Source organism: Anser cygnoides, chromosome 8 (assembly GCF_040182565.1).
Source record: "Anser cygnoides isolate HZ-2024a breed goose chromosome 8, Taihu_goose_T2T_genome, whole genome shotgun sequence".
NCBI lineage: Eukaryota > Metazoa > Chordata > Aves > Anseriformes > Anatidae > Anser > Anser cygnoides.
The window spans coordinates 31,317,259-31,334,191 of NC_089880.1; the positions used below are offsets into that span (position 1 = coordinate 31,317,259).

Genomic DNA, 16,933 nt, shown 5'->3' on the forward strand with positions numbered 1-16,933 from the left:
TTACCAACATACAGCCGGGTTTTAGCAGTTTTAATGTCGAGCATATATCATCATTAGTCTCACTCCAGCAGCTTATGTATTTTCCTTTTCTTCATTTTCTTCCTGAAAGCTGTGAGCAGCTCCAGTAATTCTTGAGAATAAATCTTGTTTTATCAAAGTGAGGGCCTCGTCAAAAGCACTGTTTATCTTTGCAGCTCTGTCTGGGCGTTAATGCTCGCGAGGAGGCCGAAGTGGCTGCGCCGTGCTTCCTGGCCAGACGTACGAATGGCAGTCGTGCGGGCACTCGGATGAGGCACATTCCTGTCGTTATTTTGCAGCGATAAGATCTGTGAAGCTGCCAGGACGGTTGGGGTTTGTTATGTTGATCTATAACTGTGCTCGTTCGTGGGATTTGATAAGGTCTGTCAGGAGCACCGGGCTGCCGAAGGGACGTGGGAGCGGACGTAATTCAGATGACTCCAAATCAACCGTGTGCTCATGTGGTGATGCTCTGCACTTTTCCATGCTGATCCAACTGTGAAGCTTGAAGGGATAGAAAGGCCGTAATTATCTGTTTATCTATATAAAGGCAAAAATATGCAAATGATAGTAAATGTTGTGCAGAGTGGCTTTCACTGATGTTGTCAGTGGAAAAAAAAAACCACACTATTATTTCCTAAAGGCAATGTTTTAAAGAGGTGCTCCAGATGAGGGGAATGGCTTTGTTTGGAATCTCTTTGCCTAAAGGTGCTACAAATAGTGATGAAGGTGGTAATAGCCAAGTTACTACCTGTACTCCTCCTCTTTTTATTTTTCTATTTCAATTTCCTTCAGTTTGAGAGTGGTTTGTGTTTAACCTTTATCCCTTTTCACCTTTGTGTTTGTTCAGTTGACCTCTCCTTCCCTTTCGATGGGAAAGACAAGCTATGAAATTTGCAGAATAATTTGGACATGCTTCTCTTTCTTGAACAAAAACAAAAGACTGGTTCAGATGGAGAATTTTTTGTTACATTATTCAAACTGGGATTTCAATTTAAAAGAATGTGATTTTTTTCACATCACTTGATGAATTTGTTATTACAGATGCTTACATTTTATTATTAACCATTGCCTATGGTTTGCTTGTAGGTTGTTTGTGTAAATAAGTGTCACTGAATTCAGACCTGTTATCAGCTACAGATACAAGCTATCTGAATGCATTTTATTTCAGTTGGTGCCAAACTTTTGTGTTCAAGCTGAGTGACTTGCTGCAGATGGTTGAAAAGGAACGGTAAATGCTGAGGTTTTTAATGCCAGGAAAGTGCCTCTTTATTTTAAAGTAAGGCCTGATGGGAAGGAATGCTCCTTCATTTTTTATAATTTGCACAATGGTACAGAAATCTTTGTTTAGTTTTCTTTTGAGGTCAAACTAAAGTACAGCGGTGAGATCTTACTACCTATCGCAAAGAAGCGTTTTCATAAAAATGAAGATATACCTAGCTGAATTCACGCTTCTGTGTTCACTTTTAAAATACTACAGTAATGGAAATAACAAGGTCATGGTTTAAATTAATTACTGTAATTTACAGGTGCGTTGAGGACAAACTGCAATCCCATGTCACTGCTGTGGCTCTCTTTCACCACGCAAGAGACATTTAATCAAACACCAGTTCTAAACCTACCTAATTTTAATACTTCGGGTTCTGTAAATGTGACTTTTGTTCCCGTGTAGTTTTGAAGTAGTCTGTGTTATGGTTAAGAAATGAACTCTAAATAAATACCGGGCAATGAATGTGTCTCAGGACATTCACAGAAGAGCAACGAGCGCACGGAGCTCTCAGCAGTTGGTTGCGTTGATTTAAACAGAGGAGAGCTTTGGGTCCTTCCCTGCTATGGTCGGAGCTGAAAGCTCAGCCTGCAGGTTCCTGATGAGGAGCAGTCACCGTTGGCATCAAGTCTAGGCGCACAGATAAAGAGAGGGCGCGTGGAGTATATGGGAAAAGCCCCCAATCCTTTACAATTCAGAGACATAAACCCCAAGTTACCCAACAGGAAATATTAGGTTGTCTACCCAGTGCTCCCATCAAGAGAAATAAAAAATTTATAGTGGCTATCCCCTGGATATGGTGGACTTGTCGGCCCAGGCTCTGGGGGGCTGTACAACAAAAAGGCACCAGCGAGCTGCACGGGCAGTGGCGCGGGGAGGAGACCCATCGCCCTGGGGGTCCCAGCAGAGCTGGCACCCAGGAGAGCTTGGAAAGGCACTCTCTGTTCCCGCAGCCCATCCCGCAATTAAACGAGGACTGCAGGCTCAGCCCTCCGCGCAGATTTGGAGTTGCTAACGAGTGCAAGCAGTCTGCTAACTGGGGGATGTAGTTGGGAATATTTAAAATTATTTCAGGTATGCTAATTTTGTTAACTTTACAATGGGAAAAAACATTATTTTTTTGAAGTTCATGGCAAACCTGCAGATTTCAGCAGAGCTGGAATTAATCTTCAGCTTTCAGTCTAGAAGTTTCTTTTTCCTTTCTGGCTGTGATGTTTTAAAACAGCATTCAGGTGCAGCTGTTGTCTTGCACTTGGGGTGCTCACGTATTATCTCGATCCTCCCTTGCTTTCCAAGCCAGGGATGCTACAGGTGTGAATTTGGCTTGAATTTTGGCTTCTTTAAGGTGAAAAAAAACATGGAGCGATTGGAGGATTTTTTTTTTTAATCGCTCCGTTTTTTTAGGATTTGCCTTAAAATAAAACGAGTCTCACATGCTGCCATGATTCCCAGCACAGAGCAGAAAGCAGCAGAGCCCCATCTGGCGGGACCATGCCTTGTAGCCCACGTTTCCATCTGTAGGGACTGGCCCCACGTCCCCTGTTCCCCATCGGCAGCCAGTTGGGGACTCGTCCTCAGATTCCTTCCACTGAGCGCGGGGAGACGCCTCTGCTAGCTGTGCAGGCAGAGCGCTGTCCTGAACTCGCCCCGATGGAAGAGCTGAGCCTATAAATGACTTTTCCTGAGTTTGGGAGAGTCCCGTGGGCACGATTTAATAAACATCTGACCCACCCTGGGGGGTTTATTGGAGCTTAGGCTGTCTTAACTCGGTGACTCAGGAGACACCGGCGCAACAAACTGTTGATACTTTTAATTTAGCTTTTTTCTACATTTCTATCAGCGGCCTCAACCTAGCCAGACTGGCTGCCTACCCCCTCCCTTGACAGATTATTTAATTGTGGTCAGTTCTGGATAGTTACGATTTATGATCTGTTGGTTGTGTTCATGAATGCTTTGGGAATGGTGCTCTTTTCTTGGACTGAGTTTGTCCAGATGTATCAATATTTTGGTTTGGATGATATAAAATAAATGGACAAGATTAACTGTCTGCGACATTCTCTTTTAACAAGGAGGTAGGAGCATTTTTCACGTTGAGAGATGTCTTTAAAACAAATACTGAGGTTTGCGAAATGGCTCTAGCAGCACATGCGCAAGTGGCTTTCCATCAGCCTTCGCTCCCTCTTCTTGGCGTCACTGCTCCGCGGAGAAGACCGTGGGGAGCCCGCTTACGATAAGGACTGGGGATTGTGTAACGGTGACCTAAGTGTGAGAGGATTCAGTAAAACCTGCTCGGTGCACGCTCCCAGGCTGCTAGCGCTGCTCTGGTGGGAGGGGAGCCGGGCTGGAGAAGGGAAACGCGATTTTGGCGTCCTTAGCTTGGGGCAGGGCAGGTGTGGAAGGGCCGATGCCAGCTTCTTGGCTGCTGCGGGTGCTCCGGGGGTGCACAGGGGGCTTTATGTCCATGCAGGGGGCTACCAAGGTGCTCGCATGACAAAGGCACGAAGCTCACGGCTGTCAGGGGGTAAAGAGCCCATTTCCCCTCGGCACCCACGGCTGCTGGCGGTGAGCGGGTCGTTAGAGCCTCCAACTGTTATGGAAAAAAAGATGAAAACTCATCCGGTTGTCCCAGACGGAAACCCACCTGCCTGCCAAGGCTCAGCTCTGCGGTGTGTATTCGTTTTTAGGGGAACTTCTGGGTCCCCAGGGGGCCTTGGGTGCCGCCGAGCATCGCCTGCCGCGTGGCCACGGCCACCCGCAGCCGGTGGCAGAAGCTGTGCGGGACCAGGACCCTTCCCTGTAGGGTTTCACGGTAGCAGCTTGAGCTGGAAGCAGTTTGTTAGTGTCGTCAACAAACTCAGAAATTCAGGTGTGTCAGACACCAGTGTAGGATGCGGGAAGACAATGAAACTATTGTAACGAAGGGTTAGCGTAAAAGAGGGCTCGTGGTTGGAATCCTAAGAGCAGTTTGCTCTTAGATGTGTTAATTTGGGCATTTAAGGTGATTCCCGCTAGGAAGGAAGGATTTTCTTCGCTGGCCCAAAGGCAACCTCTGGCTGCACATCCCTGGCTTGACCAAGGTGACCCGAGTCCGCGTTAGCTGGCACCTAGCCCTGCCCGGCCAATACCTTTCACAACGTGCAGGTATTTACCCGGCACGTTTAGGGCTGGAAACAGTTGGAGTGTTTAAAGAAAGAGCTGTTTTCACGGGATTAGGCCTTTGATATTTCTCAATTGTTTTGTTTTTCTAAGCCAGAGGAAGCTTGTGTGCGCAGTACCTGCGGAGCTCCGTTCTTTTTGTAGAAAGCTAGCTGGATGTTAGTACGGCAACAAATGCAACAAAAGAAACACTTTATTTTCCTGTGTGAGTATGTAATACTTCATATAGCAGCTTTCATGTGCCTTTTCAGGGGGATAGAGGTAATTAAAGACCAAACATTGTTCTGTCCTTACCTAGCGGTCAACACTGATAAACCAGCCTAAACTCTTACATTGCAGGAAAAAAAAAGTGGTCTTCCACAAGAAACTTGCATGTCTCACCTGAACTCTGAGACTGATCTACCTAGGACCAGTGAGATTGATCCATATGGCCAGTAAAGTTGCTTCTAAAGTGGAATTTTACCTTTCTAAAGAATTTACCAGAGAAAATCTTTCTCTGTGGATGTTTTCTGGTGTGTCATCCCTACTTCTTCCTTGGTTAGTCTCCCAGTAGCGATGCTTTATCTCAGTGTTATTGTGTTATTTCTTCTTTAAGAACCCTTACAGGAATTACTAAAGGTATGGCTACAGTGAGAACTTGATGTATTTCATTTGAAACCGATTACTTTAACTGAAAATATTTGTCTAAACTTTCATTTGGGTTGCTAACTCATTATATGGAAGTGCCAGTAGTTTAATTAGAAAACACAGTCTGTATTTATGGAAAGTGTTCACATGCTGTCTTTTGTGAAAGCTGAAGCATTCGAGAAGGAACACAATGTTTCCCACAAACCATACATCTCCGTGGCTCCACGCTCTCTCAGCAGCTGGACTAAAAAGGGTTTTAATACGAGATATGTGTTTAATTAGGGAAGGGAGCCTTGGCAGATCTTCTGACTTACAGTTCATTTTAAAGTCTTCAAATACATACATATATATATAAATATATATAAATAAAAAAGAAATCAATCCAATTTGCTGTAATTGTCATATATATTGTCATATATAAATTAAGAACTCGTTTTTTTCCACTTCACAAAGATATCTTCGCTGGCCCCTCCTGATGGATTGCGCGGGGCAATTGCTTCCAAATGAGGACCGTCGACGGGCGCTCAGCATCGCGGTCCCCAGACGGCCCCGCGCTGCCCGGCCCCGCCGCGGGTCCCCCTTGGCTGCCTTGCGGTTTCCTGAGCATTTACATCTGCCGGTCCTCCCCAGAGGAATGCCAGCCCGGGGAGAAGGGCTTCTTCCCACAGCCAAACCCTACCGAGGGCACGGCGAGAGGCATCTCGCGGGCCTTCGTGCCCATCCTGGTGGCACAAATCTCTTCTCGCTGCTGGGTCGTGTCGGGTGATGGCAATAGGAACGCGTTCCCTTCGCACCGCTCTGGCACGGGAGGAGGACAGCGTGACGAGTTAGCGACGGAAACCACAATCAGTTAATGCAAGAGTACAAATTGCCTACTGGTTGCCTTCATTAGGTCGCAGCTCTTGGTTACAAATCTAAAACGAGTTCGAAAGAGAAGAGTTACTGTGAGCTGGCTGCAATTTCTTTGGTGTCTTCACATGGAAGTACACGATAGATCTGAGTTCAGGGAATGTTACATGGTACACTTGACTTAAAAATATCGTATTTCTATGTATCTATCTCTTACCAGTCCTCATAGGGTTGGATGCAGCTAAGGATGGATGGCTCCTTTTTTCTTTTTTTTTTCTTTTTTCATCTAAAGGAGGAACGTCTGGGGGGGTTGCAGAGGTTAGTAGCCTCATTAATTAACTTCCTTTAATGAACCGCCGCGTGTCACTGGGGATGCTGCGAGGCACCGTCGCTGCCCCGCCGTCTCCTCCTTGCCCTCGAGAAGCCAAAATGTTAAAGTGGTGGCGTTTACTGGATCTGACAGAGAAATTCTTCACGTCTGGCCTGGATGTCTAACTAAATTTGGTATGTATCTTGTGGGCTGGGGCAAGTGCTGGAAGCTATTAGAAGGCTGAACAAAAAGCTCTATTCAAGGACTATCGCCTTCCTGCCGGGGTAATCCAAGTATCAGAAATTTAAAAATATGGGCTAGGAGACTGTGGCTGCCACAGAACAGGACTTTTAAAGGTGTCTAGAACATCTACGCACTTTAAAACGTTGCTTCTATGGTATATGATTAATTTGAAAAATGCAACAAAGAAACCCAACATAACATATACATATATATCCAATTAAATAAAATTGAACACTTTTATTGAAGTGGAGTTGCAAGCTGGTAAAAATTTTCTCTTGTCACTCAAAGTTAGGACAGGAAAACATTTTTCTTTCCCTCGAAATAGCTGTATTTATTATATCTGACCTGTTTAACATTGCTGGTTTTACTTAAGAACTAGAAAGAAACAAACGCTTTTCATCGTTTGATGCCTTTTTTGTAGCATGAAATTGTGTTACCAAGAAAAATAAGGTAGAAATGGTTTCCAAAACAGATCTTAGAATAATCAAATATCCTTTTTTTTATTTTTTTTAAGAACTAAGCTGGTTAATCCTAATCGTTTGAATCTATTATAAATTATTTACTTTTTGAACAGCAGCTTGTTCTCATTTTTAAGCTTTAGAACAGCCATGCATATCAACTGTATGTGGTTTTTTTTTGCTCTTTGTAGGTTCTTCAGGAAAGGTGGAAATGCATTAGGATAGTGGTAGTGCTTAGAGAAAACCAGGTCATAACAAAGGATTTGACTCCTCGTTGAGTTACCCTGTCTGTTAGCTGCTTTTAGTTGCTTCCTAATGAAAAAGTTACAGACAGTGAAGTCTGTTCTGTGTCCAGTTTACTTTTAGCGTGTTCTTTGGCTATTATTTTTGAGGTATTTATACAGACTTTTTTTTTTTTGTGTCATGTATTGTGATGGATTTGCCCAAAGAGCAGGCCTGCTCCACGCATGGCTGGGCTAAACATTTTCATCACTGCACAGCTAGAAGCGTGGGTTATTTACGTTATTTGTCTTTTATTTTCCTTTAACCATTTCACATAAGCCATGAACTGTGCAACTGCTACCAGGCAAGTCAGGGAGAACTCGGCAGCCAGGTGCTGAGGGCGCTGGAGCAAATGCGAAATCGCGTCTATTCTGCGTTACATCACTCTCATTGCCCAGAATTAATTCTTGCGTTTACATTTTGTGTTACAGACACGGAAAACGTTCCTCTTTTAATGAAAGTTACATCGAATGTATTTACTACCCATGGCCACTTCTTTGTCTCTCTTGCAACCTTTGGAGGTTGAAAGGCAGCTGAAGCAGCAAAACCTCTGCTCTCAAGGCAGCTCCTGTGCACTTCCCCTATCTTCTCAGGCAGGAATGTGAGCCAAAGCCTACTCGAGGCAACAAGAGTCTTTACATTGGCTGTAGTAAGTGGTGGATTAGCTCTATGAGGTGAAGTTGAGACTGGTTGAGACAGAAGGCAGTGGTATATCAATGCCTTTTAATTTTTCTTCCATAAATGGCAACGAGCCATGCTGGGAATAAAATAATAATAGGATCTGCGTTGTAGAGCTCCTTGTTCCTGCTGCCGTCAAAGCACTTCAAAGTTTGCGTGAGATTTCTTGTCGGAGAAACTGAGGCATGTGGAAGTCAAATTCAGAATTACACAGCGCAATTGCAAACTTGAAAACAGCACAGCCTAATATTCATCCCTTGTGTCTTTTCAGTGTCATGACATAGTCGTATTAAATAAACAATAGGAAAAGCTATGACAGCTAGTGGTGTTAAGTTTTTCCGATTGTCCTTCTTTGTCGTCTAGTTTTCTCTTTGTCCTTAGGAGCTTCCCTGAAGCGTGTTTCTGTTTTCCAGGGTTTGCTGTAGCAGTTGCAGCTCTCCCGACGTAGTGTCACAGACGCGTTTTGGACCCGCTGTAGCTACAGAGATAACCCGGGGTGGGTTCATGCCCCGAACATGGGGCGCAGTGTGACGAGCACCAACACGGTCCGAATCCTGGAGGTTTGTCTGTGCTTAGGATTTGGAGATTTTGCAGTCTTTTGAAATAAAGAGTTATGTATAAAACTATTTCTATATATTTAATCCCTGCAGAGTGGGTATTCACACTGCTTCAGTTTTGTGCTTATAAGTTACCGCATCCATCTAAGAATGATCTTTTATCTTTTTTTTTTTTTCCCAAAAAAGTCGAAGCGTCATTTGGGCAAAACTGGCACTTCTGGCTGGAGCGAGAGTCAGGGGCTAGTTTTACAGCCAGCTGGCTGAGTGGGTGTGTTGCTGATTTCTACTTAGGGATGATACCCTCACAAATTAAAAGACACAGAAAAGAGCTGGAGACTTGCACAGAACCTGCACGGAGAGGAGACCAGAACAGCTTTTGTCTGTTTTCTGCACTTCAGATGAGACTTTTATTTTAGCCTGTTTGGAAATGATTATTTTAAGCTGTCCCTTGCAAGCTAAAGCAACTCAGAGTGATTACAGTTGGCATAAAACTCGAGATAACATTAAAAAAATAAAGGATTCCAGCACTTATACCTTCCATCCCCCTGAATGGATGTGATTTGAAGGCAGATTTCGCTTTCCAGCCAAAACGTGGGGTTTTTTTTTGGTTTGTTTTTTCTTCTTCAGCTCCCATGCTGGCCTCTGTCAGAGGCAGGCTGCTGGCTCCTCTGGTCTCCCCCTGGGCTCTAGGCAATCACATGCATGAAGCTGGTGTACGCCTTTAGTTAGTGCAAGCCTTTAGTTAGTACTTCTGTAATATTGACGTAATTACAAGGATTAACATTCTACTTTGGTCCTCATAATTTTTAAGTAGAAACGTGTAAGAGCTCACTTTCAAAGTAGAAATGCCAAAAAAAATGTGACCGCTCAGGACTAATTTTATATTGAAAATTATGATATGTGAAAAATGGGAAGAGTTGTAATAATTCACTGTTTGACTGCGAGACTTGAGGCAGTCTGTCGTAGCCGGAGGGAATCATTTTTCTCGTGGGACAAGCAGTGCGGTTTCTAGGTATGTGGTGGAGCTCCTAGGTAGGCAGCACATGAACAGAGGTAATTGATTTTAGCTTTTATCACTTTTGTTCATGTAGTTCCTGTGTTTCGGCTCTGTGTTTGCTTTGATAGGGTCAAGTTGTCTCTAGTTGTAAATTGGTGAACGTTTATGGCCTCCAGTAACGTGTACCTGGCTGCACACAGTTTTGGAGGGCAGTCCTAGAACAGTTCAGCAGTTTTAATTATCTTCAGCCTGGTGCTAAGGCAGGTAGAGTGCTCTTTGTGTTACGTTTTACTTCCATCTTTTCTGGAAGAAATGACAAAGGTGGTAACAAAAAGCACCTTCCTGCTCAAAGGAAAGTTGGTTTTAATTTCCTAACAAGTTAATAATTCATTATTTTGTTTCTGTCTGTACAGCTCTTAATGAAATATGCTGTAAAGATCTACTCGATAGCCTGCAGAAAGCTGTTACATGCAACCATGCATAAAGAAATGAAAAGGGTGCACTGGGTCCCACGTAGCGCATGGCTTTAAACTCCGAACAAGTACAGCAGATGGTGTTAAAACGAGGCGCTGGGACCAGCTGATAATCCAGCACTAAATCAAATTTCTAGATTTCACTTCTCTTGGCAATGGTATTCCCAGCTTTCTTGATGCTTTTTCCATTTGGAACTAGCCGCGTGCTTTCCTTACCGCTTTTGTTCTGGGTTTTGCTTGTTCGCAAGTTTTAAACCCGTAACGTGACCGAGCCGAACGGCGAGACCCCCTGAAACACCCAAGGGTTGGCGTTTCCATACTGAAGACTTAGGCACTCTAAATGCCAGGGCTGAAATTAAGTAAGTGCTTAAAAGCTTGACCCAAAGCCTGGTGGGTCAGCAGAAAGACTCGCATTGAATTTTAGCGGGCTTTGATCAGGCTGTAAGTAACATCCAATTTATCAAGTTATTTCCATCCTATTCCTTCTCTTTTCTGCAAGGTTCGCAGAGGAAATAGGTTTTGTTAGTGACAAGAATAAATCTGAAAGATGAATGGAGGGGAAAAAGTATGCATATGCTGAGGGCTTGCTCCTGCTTTCAGCAATGCAGGTGTGGGGCTTGGTATCTTGTAAGATCAGCTGCCCTGCCGATTTTACAAGAGATCTGATGATTTATGCGGTGTGCTCCGGGAGGGGGTCGGCCTTCGCGATGCGCACCTGCGTACCTGGGCTGGGCCGGCCGCAGCTGATTCGAGGGGCAGGTATTTCTCAGGTGTCCGTCATTTGCTAGGAAGAGTTTAACAAGAGCACTAGGAAAGCAACAAATACAGAAGGTATAGCCTTCCACTGCTGGTTATTCTGTCTTTCAATCCCTGGCTCAGGGGCTGGAACCCCTTTCCAAAGCCAAAAGGTTCTGGGATAAGCAGGAATATAGAGGGGGAATCAATGTACAGGGCAAAAACTAGTCAAAAACCTGCGGGCTTTTGACTTATGTTAGCGTATAGATACCACTTCTGTGCTGCTTTAAGCTCTGTTTGTGTAAACGTCTTCTTCACGGGATCCTAAAATAAGGTAACTGGCACAAAGTAAAAGCTGTGGCTGGGAAAAGGGTGGAAAGCCTGGCTATTTAGTACGGGGCAAGTTCTCACGTGCTCTGTGTTGTGCTTTGGGGTAACTCCCTGCTCGCTCCTGCAAATATCACGGTGGTGTCACCTCTCCTGGTGGTGTTTGGGGATAAACTCTGACGGCTAGGTCCTGCGATGCCCGGCAGGGGTGCGCTGCACCTGGGAAGGAGCCCACGGTGGCCGTGTTGGCATTACGAAGTGGGAGATTTTTTCCCCTTTTTCTAGCTGGCGGCTTTTAGCGACTCGCTTCAAAGGTAAAAATGAGTCTCCCGCTCCTGCGTGCCGTTGCCTCGCATACCTCTGCTAATCCGTAGGTTTGGGAGGCGTTCCCTGACTCAAACAGATAAACTACGCAGGATGGACGGATGTGGAGGAAAAAACAGCGGCAAAAAGGAATTTGAGGGGCATGGTTCCGTAGGCGTATTTTATTGCTGCCCTGAGATAGCTTTCTCCTAATTTTGATTGAAAAATAGAGATGGAAAGCGCGGTGGGAACTTGCTTTGTTCTGTGGAGGGCTGCAGAGCAGCTAATGAGCCCTTTGATCCCAGCTCCTCGCTGTGTTTAGAGCTCAGCCCGCAGAGGTGAGGTAGACGGGAGCTGGTGTTTTGGGGGGGGGAGTGCCGGCAGAAGCAGGGGAGGGCAATACCCTCGCGCTCACCTTGCAGCGGCTTGTGTTTGTGTCTGTTTCCTGAAGTGGTTTTCCTCGTTTGGGCTGTTTTCTCATAGCTGTTTTTTCCCGAGGGTCTCTTGGGGTTTTGTGTTTGTGTTTGTTCTGCTTGGCTGGTTGTTTTTTTGAGTTTGGGTTGTTTTTGAATGAATCGCTCCGTTTCACTGCAGTTAATAACCCTCTTCTCTTTTTTTTTTTTTAACTAACCACAAGTGGTTAAGACCTGTCTCCTGGTGAGCAGCACATGCAAAACCACAGTAACTCACACTGCTCCTGACTTGCTTTTTCCACTGCCTCCTGCCGTCAGGGACCTCTGCAGAGCTGAGAGCTGCGTGTCACCTCCGGGGATCGCTGTCAGCGTTTCCTGCAGCCTTTTGCTTTCTTTCGGAGGCCTCACATCAAGGTACTGACCTGATCTGACCTCTGTCACCTTCTTTGACCTGAAACCATCACAGCCTGAGGTGCTGTTATTACAGGAACACCTGTGACATGCATATTTTTTCCTCTACTGGAAAAAAAGATCTCTTTCTTTCGTACCAACTCTGTCTAAGCACTGTAGTTTTTCCCCGTTCCAGTGGTAATGATTGGAAACTACTTAAATTTGCATACAAGACTAGCAATCGGGATTAAATAAAGACTAATGATAGAATTCATTGTCTCACCATAAAGTATTTAGGGGACTGTGAAGGAAAATAGAAGGTTAAGTCCCTGTGCACTGTGAGAAGCAGAAGGCTTCTGCCTGCGTAAGGTCACGGCATATTCTGTCCTTGTCCCAGCTTGTTAGGCAGGGGTGATTCGGAATCCCACTTCGGCATTTTTCTCATTGTTCTTGCCTCCTGCTGCCCACCGGGCAGTGGGAGATCATCACAGTTTGTGTTTAATACATATATATGCAGGGCATGGTCACAAATCAGTGTTAACAGTAGCCACTTCTTTCTAGTTCCCTGGTTTTTGCTCAGCTGTTTCCTGTGCTTGCCACCAGGTCAACCAAAGAGCGAAGTTGGGGAATTCTGTTATTCAGTGCCCATGACTTGTGTTGTATCTGATATATTCAGCATTTTAAAACGAGGTGTCTGGTGGATAGACATAGACGCAGAGCAGCGTGGGTTACAGGTGGGTGATGTGGTCTGAGCCCCCGTTGAAGGCTTTGAAGTCAGGTCCTGCTTTGGCGTTGGGTTGGGTTGCTCGTCAGGTGAATGGTTTATGCCGTGTGGGACCTAAGGGGTTGATATTAATTTGCTACGCAATAGTACTTGAGGTTAATAATATCTCTTGTACACTTAGGACTTTGAAACAAGCTTTCTGGATGTGTCCTGTGTTTCTGTGTAAGCCTGTATTGTCACTAATGGGCTTTCAATAACACTGCATTTTCTCCTAACAATGGACTGGAGGGAAAGAAGGCTTCTTGTCAGTGACTAAATGACACTTATTTGAGTGCTCTGTGTTCGGCCATTCTCCAGCTGCCGATAAAAGGTGCTTTCACTGCATGTGGAGCAGCAAGCCATCTCCTCTGCGCTAGAAAATACCGTAAACTCCAGTTGCCTTGCAACTGAGCTTGGTTGAAAAGTCACATTTGGGGAAAAAAACAACACACCACTCTTCTTTTTTTTAAATGAAAAGCCAAGTTTTGTAGGAAATGATATATTTCAGAGTCTTGTTTACCATTTTTCCTTAGAAGTACATTGCTTTGATTTTTAAATTCAAATGAAAGACCGAAAACTCTTCTGGGAAGATTTCCACCGCTCAGGTTTTAACGTGGGAGAAAACCATTTTCGAGCAGCCGTGCCTTTCGCACCCACTCCCCCCGTTCCCAGCGTTTCTCAGTAGCGCTCGTTCCCTGAGAATATTCGCAGAGAGCCGAGAGCTTTAATTAGGCCTTTGCAAGCACACGTACGCTTGCATCAGCAAGTGCATTTTATCCGCTCCATATGGGCGCCTTTGAACAGGGATTTCTGCGGGTATATTTATTTAGCGCGCGTTTGAGAACCCCCCCCGTTAGCGGAGCTGCCTTGCGAGCGCTGGCGCCACGGTTTCCTAAGGGAGATGCGCCGCGGCGCTCGCTCCGATCTGATCGCCAGGACAGCGATCGCGGTTAGCGATAACGGGAGGATCTTTAATTAAAAGGCTTGCTGGAGAGCAAAGGGCGCTCTGCCAGCTACCAGAAGCAGTGCTGCTGCGAGATTTGCGCTGCACGCTTTGGCACCAGCGGCGTGTGCCCGCCCACCCCTGGGCTTTCAGGTATGTTTTTTTTTTTTTATCTTGTCATGACTTAGTTGTTTGTATTCACAAAGGATGCGGCTGTTTCTTTTTTTTTCCTTCTTTAACTGTCATGTGGATTTCATTCGGCTGTTCCCATTGTGTCTCGGGGTGCTCAGCCCTTTGCAGCAGGCAGGGAGAAGTGTTGCCTTCGTTTATCCTGCTCTGCCAGGCTTCTGAGCATAAATAACCCACGGCGCAGCAGGGACCGCACAGCGTTTCCCCAGGAGCTGCCTTTTCGCCGGGCACCCACCCGCTGCATGGCTTCGGGCATTGGAGCTATCCCCATTTTCAGGCTCTTCTGCAAAGGGACAATTCTTAAAACGTCTTGTTATTGTTATTTAGGCTGATTCAATACTTAGATTTCTGCATTTGTGCTTTAAAGGGACTGCAAATTAAAACCAGTTCAAGTCAGGAATGTGTATTCACTGCAGCTTTGGGAACACGTATGGAATCTGAAGTTTATGGCTTTGAAAGCACTTGCCCTCTTTCAAATGTTTCTAATAAGATAGAGCGTGGTGATTTACACCTCTGGAGATATTGAACTGGTGTTCAAGAATGTTGTTTGGCTCTTAAAGAAAGCAAGCACTGGTGGGCCTGATTTCGGAGAAAAAACCGCCGATGTGATTTCATTGAGACAAGCGCTCTGCGTGTAAAAGGATCCATTATTTACCACTTTCCCTGCGCACTGCGGGCGCGTTTGGGATCCATCAGCTGTTAACTTCTTGGGGGAGCGGAGAGGCGAGGGGAGCCGCTGCCTGAGCTGCTTTTCCTCCTGCTCCGTAAGGTGATGCTGAGCCAGGAGCACCAAGTGGGACTCTGTTTGCCCCCAGGCTCCCAAAATTGGACTCCTCGTCTCCCCATGCCGGGGTCCTACAGCCACTGGCACCTGTGGCAGTTCAAGGTGCTGAACCCCAAATGTCGAGGCCAGCCTGAGGTGACACCGCTGTGCTGGCAGCAGCCCTCCGTGCTTTTACACCTCGGAGAGAAGGCATTTGGAAAGTGAGCTGGCATTTCTTTATTATGTGTGTCTATTCTAATATAAAGCAGGGCGTGTTGCTCTGAAGTGCTCAGGGGTGTGTTTCAGCCTGGATGCAAAACGTGAAGCAGGGGAGGGGAGAGAGGGAGCGGGGCGAAACCCTGCACCAGCGCCCAGCGGGAGGGAACGGGCGCGTGGGAAGAGCTTCGAGGAATCAGAAGCGGTGTCTTAACTCAGGAGCCTGAGGTACATTGCTCAGGGTGATTTCTTAAAAATATTTCCATGTAATTCTTTTTTTTTTTTTTTCCTTAGATGAAATAGGGAATAGGAAATTTGAACTGTTTTGGCTGGGACTTTTATAGGTTCCTTGCACTCACCCCATCCCCGTGGACCGCCGCTGCTTCCACTTGTGCTCTCCCTGCCCTGTATTAGAGGCTGTCAAGTCCCGTTTGGGACCCCTGAGATGAGTTACCGATTATGTTTGCCCATTTTTTTGGCCAAAAGAGCTGTGGAGGGAGGCAAAGGGAGTTAGGGAGGGGATTTGGGTCCATCCTGGCGAGCATGGTTCGTGTTTTCACCAGCGTGGTATTTCCTCCTCCTGCGGGCCAGGAACACCTGCGTTTAAGTATTGCAAGGGACCCATCTCGTTTTGAAGGGAAATGTCTCGGAGCCCATCTGCATCCATCGGCTTCCAGGGGTGTGTGCGGTGCTCTGGCTAACAACTGAAAAATCTAGGGAGAGTGAGATCTGTTGCTGGAGCTCCTGGGACTGCGCTAAACCTCCTGAACGAAGCGTCCAGCCCAGAGAGGAGACCTCGAGGTCTATAAAAATGGCCAGGGAGGCTTTGTGTGATGACGTTTTAAAGCACTTCTTAACCTTGAGGGCTAGTTCCTGGTTCTGAGCTTATGTTTTATTCCAAAGGACAGACATTCCTAGTTCCGTTGTTTTGTACGAATCCGGCTTAGAAATCTGCTCATTCATCAATCTATAAATTATGTTCACTGTTTTCTGTCCCGGACTTTTTCCACCCTGACCATGTCGCTCCGGGGCCAGCAGCACGGTGTTACCCGAACATCTCCAGCACCTTTGTTGGCACATGTAGGGCTTGGCAGGTGAGCGCAGGAGCAGCGCAGCAGGTAGTGGCTCAATCACGTTTCGGAGACAGCTCTGTGAAAGCTACAGGGCCACAAACGCCAGTGGAGAAACCCTCTGTAACCTACAAAACTGGGAAGGGTTTGTTCCCGTTTCCCTCCGTTAACCTGTTTGTGTTTTTAAAGGATTAAAGTTGGAGGTGTGTGGGGAAAGATGATTACCACTTGCGGAGGACTGGAGCGCTGGAAGGCTGCGGGTTTGTTCAGGGCTGCGCTGGAAACCAGACCTCTGAAATCCTCGCTCTGGGCGCGCTGCCTGGGGTGCGTGGAGCCGTCGACCCGCGAGCTGGGGCTCGGTACGAGACCCAGTCCTGGGAGCGATGTTTGCAAGCTCTGGGCTGCCCTTTAATCTGCCAGGTGGGCTGAAGGCAAGCCAGGAAACTGGAAGTCTTGGGAGCCATGGCTCCAACGTGTCTGGCTCAGCTACGGTTGCCGGCTCTGGCTCAGTGTCAGCTGCTGATGGGGAGCCAGAGCTTCCCAGCAGACCCGGGGCGAGCTGCGCTGGGGGGGCTGGCCGGCAGCTCGCCAAACGGGCGGGGAGCTGGGAGGGCAAAACCTCTCCTTGGTGGTGGGCCGGGGTCGGCAGCGAGGGTCCCATCAGAGCCCTGGTGGGGCTCTGCGGCAAATGCTTCAGAATTGAACCATCTCCAGGTAATGTTTTGATTGTGCAGATTTGGCATTCCCCAGTGGAAACTTGCTCTCTTAAAGAATTTCTGACCAGCTTTGTTAAAATCCAAGGACTTTCTCCTTTTCAAACAGAAATGAATTTTGTTGCTTCAAGTCTTGCTTTTCTAGCAATCAGATCACCCGTTTTTTTTCTTTTGTGCCTTTGTTGTTGTTTGT

At 46.3% G+C, this 16,933-nt stretch overlaps 1 protein-coding gene across 3 annotated transcripts in view; it reads left to right on the plus strand.

The window, feature by feature from the left end:
- Window positions 1–16,933, plus strand: part of ROR1 (receptor tyrosine kinase like orphan receptor 1) — a 156,593-nt gene that overhangs the window by 33,988 nt on the left and 105,672 nt on the right. Inside the window, exons 1-2 of one of the 3 annotated variants that reach the window (XM_067001265.1) lie at window positions 11,532–11,618; window positions 11,918–12,107. The exons of the other annotated variants lie outside the window; for them this stretch is intronic. The gene's annotated coding sequence lies outside the window, so the exon portion shown is untranslated. Of the gene's footprint in view, window positions 1–11,531; window positions 11,619–11,917; window positions 12,108–16,933 lie in introns of those variants that run through there. 3 annotated transcript variants of the gene reach the window in all.